Below are 3,673 nucleotides of genomic sequence, written 5' to 3' on the forward strand. Positions count from 1 at the left end.
TCTTCATTCTACTAATTGGTTCCTTTGCTGTGAAGAAGCGTTTTAATTTCATGTAATCCCATTTGTTGATTCTTGCTGTTATTTCCTGCTGCTGTTTATTCAGATTCTATTTAGAAAGTCCTTTAACTACTCCTATAACTTCAAGTGTTTTACCTTATTTTATATTCCTGTAGGTTCAATAGTTCTTTAATGTTTAGATGTTTGATCCATTTTTATTTTAGTTTAGTATATGGTGAGAAATATGGGTCTAGCTTCAATATTCCATTAACAGATATTGAGTTTTCCCAGGGTATCTTTCTTCCAATATATTCGTTGTGGGCCCCTTTGTCAATTATCAAATAGCTGAATGTGCCTGGAGATGTTTCTGTATACTCTATTCCTGTTCCATTGATTCACATGTCTGTTGTGTCAGTAATATGCCATTTTTATCACTATTGCTTTGTAGTATAGCTTGAAGTAAGATACTGTAATGCCTCCTGCTTTGCTCTTTTTGCTCAAAATCACTTTTGGAATTCTGAGTCTTTCCTGGTTCTGTATGATTTTTTTTTTTTGGTACTGGGGGTCGAACTTGGGTCCTTGCACTTGCAAGGCAGGTGGCAGAACCACTGAGGGTTCCATATGGATTTGAGGATTGATTTCTCTAGATCTATGAAGAATGCGTTAGTGTTTTGATTGGGATTGAGTTGAATCTGTATAATAGTTTTGGGAGTATGTCCATTTTAACAATATTGTTTCTGCTTATCCAGAAGCAGGGGACATCTTTCCATATTCTGATGTCCTCTTCAATTTCCTTTTTCAGAGTACTATAGTTTTCTTTGAAGGCATCATTCCTTGGTTAGGTTAATTCCTAGGTATTTAATTTTTATCGATGCTACTATAAATGTTTTTTGTTTTTATAATTTCTTTCTTATTGAGTCAATTATTTGTGTTCACAAATGCTGTGGATATTCTTGTGTTGATTTTGTGGCTTGCCATATAGCTGAGGTTGGTTATTGATTCTAAGAGGTTTTTAGTGGAATTTATTGGGTCTGCTATAGAGAGTATCATGTCATCTGAAAATAATGATAATTTGAGTTTTTCCTTTTCTGTATTTATCCCTTTTATTTCTTTCTCTTGCCTGATTGCTTTAATATTTTAAGTATTATGTTGAATAGAAGTGGTGATAGTATCATCCTTGTCTTTGTCCTGATTTAAGAGGACGTGCTTTCAGTTTCTCTCCATTTATTATGATGTTGGCCATTAGTTTGTCATAAATAATTTAATAAAATTCAGATATTGTCTTTCTTTTCTTTTCTTCTCTTTCTTTTTTGAGACAGTCTTACTTTGGAGTGTAGGCTGACTTTGTACTCACTATGTAGCTCAGGGTCACCTTGAATTTGTGATAATCTTCCCATCTCAGCTTCCTGAGCGATGAGATTATAGACATGCACCACCACACCCTGACAGGTATGATCTTTCTATACCTATTTTCAATATAGTTATTAACATGAAGAAGTATTGGGTTTTGTCAAAAAGCCTCTTCTGTGTCTATTAATATGATCATATGGATTTGTCTTTGTTTTGTTTATGTGGTGTACTACATTTATTGATTTACATATGTTGAGTCATCCTTGCAAATCTGAGATGAAACCTATTTGGTCATGATGTACACTCTTTTTTGTGATGTGTCATATTCTATTTGTGAATATCTTGTTGAGAGCTTTTGCACCTATATTCATTAAGGAGACTGGCTTGTAGTTTTCTTTTTCAGTTGAGTGTTTATCTGATTTTGGCTTCCATAAATGTGTTAGCAAGCACCTTGTCTCTTTCAATTTCATTGAAAAGCTTGAGGATTATTGGGGATATAATATCCTTAAGGTTTTGTAGAATTTAGCAGTGAATCCATCAGGTCCTGGACTTTCATTTTAGGTGGTAGGTTTTTTATTACTGTCTAAATTTCATTGCTTCTTGTTATAGTGTTCAGCATTTTTGTGTCTTTTTGCATTAGCTTTGATAATTTGCATGAGTCTAGGAATCTGTCCATCAAGAGAATCTGTTCATCAAGATTTTTCAATTTGTTGGAATATAATTTTTCATAGTAGTAACTATCTTTTGGATTTTGACAGCGTCTGTTAGGTTTTCACCTTTTTATTTCTTATTGCATTGATGTGAGTCTTTTCTCTCAATAAGTTGGGCTAAAGGTTTATCTATTTTGTTTATTCTTGCAAAGAACTAGCTCTTCAATTTATTGATTTTTAGTCTCAATTTTATTAATTCCACTCTAATCTTTATCATTTCCCTCCTTAATTTTGGTTTAGGCTTGGATTGTTGTTGTTTCTCAAGTATATCTTAAGATTTCTCATTAGGTTATTGATTTGAGGATGCTCTGTTTTCCTAATCTGAGCATTGATTGAAATTAACTTCACTCTTAGGACTGCTATTATTGTGTTCCAAGGTTCTGCTGTGTTGTATAAGTATTGTCTCAAACGTCCAGAAATTGTTTAATTTCTTCCTTGACTTCTTCTGTGGCTCACTGGGTGTTCAAGCCTATACTATTAAGTTTCCACATGCTCCTAAATTTCTATGTTTTTTCCTGTGGTTGATTTCATTTTCAGTGCACAGTGGTCTGATAGTAAATATGGTGATTTTAATTATTTTATATTTATTTAAGCAGGCTTGGTGGACTCATATGTGACCTATTTTGGAGAAAGTATCTTATGCTACAGAAAAGAATATGTATACTGTTGCAGTAGGGTGGAACACTGTAGATATCTATTAAATCCATATGAAGAGAGTGGTTCGGTTTTGATAGTTCCTTATCGATATTTTCTTTATGAAAGTGGGTTAAGATATGCCATTATTATTGTGTTAGTATTTATTTCATGGTTTATTTTCAGCAATATTTGTTTTAGGAAGACAGGTGATCCAGTTTTTTTTTCTTGAAGTTTATTGGTACATTTAACGCAAACAATATGGTTACATTTATTATTGGGATCTTGTACCTTTACATGATAAGTATTGGCTCTTATTTTTTCCCCATTCCCCTGCTCTCCCTTCACCCCTCCATCCTTCCCTATTTACAAATACTTTGTTTCCATTTTTAATTTTTTTTCATATTTTTCTTTACCTTTTTTCCTTTTCCCTGCCCTTTATACTTCCTCTATTCCTTTAGCCCTTTTCTTCCTATTTCACATGATCAGTTATACAATTTGAACCTTATTTATACTTTCAGTTTTTCACACCACAGAAAATATTAGGTATTCACACATATGTGTCCTATTTATTTCACTTAAGAGTGTGGCCTCAATATGCATCCATTTAGCTATAAATGTCTCTAGTTTCTCATTCTTTATGACTGAGTAGTACTCCATTTTATAGAAAAACCACATCGTCTTTATCCAGTCTCTAGTTGATGGGCAATTAGGCTATTTCCAAGTTTTAGATATTGCAAACTATGCTATAAACATGCATGTACATATATTGCTGTGGTATGATTCTTCTAATTCTTTTGGGAAGATTCCTAGCAGAAGAATAGCTGGGTCAAATGGGAACTTTAATCCTAGTTTTTTGAGGTATCTCCATATAGATTTCCACAGTGGTTGCACTAGTCTGAACTCCCACCAACAATGGAGAAGGGTTGCTTTTTCCCCACAACCCCTTCAGCATTTGTTATTGGTTAATTTCTTGATAGCAG

Source organism: Fukomys damarensis, unplaced genomic scaffold, assembly GCF_012274545.1.
Source record: "Fukomys damarensis isolate Sample0158 unplaced genomic scaffold, DMR_v1.0_HiC HiC_scaffold_12, whole genome shotgun sequence".
Lineage (NCBI taxonomy): Eukaryota > Metazoa > Chordata > Mammalia > Rodentia > Bathyergidae > Fukomys > Fukomys damarensis.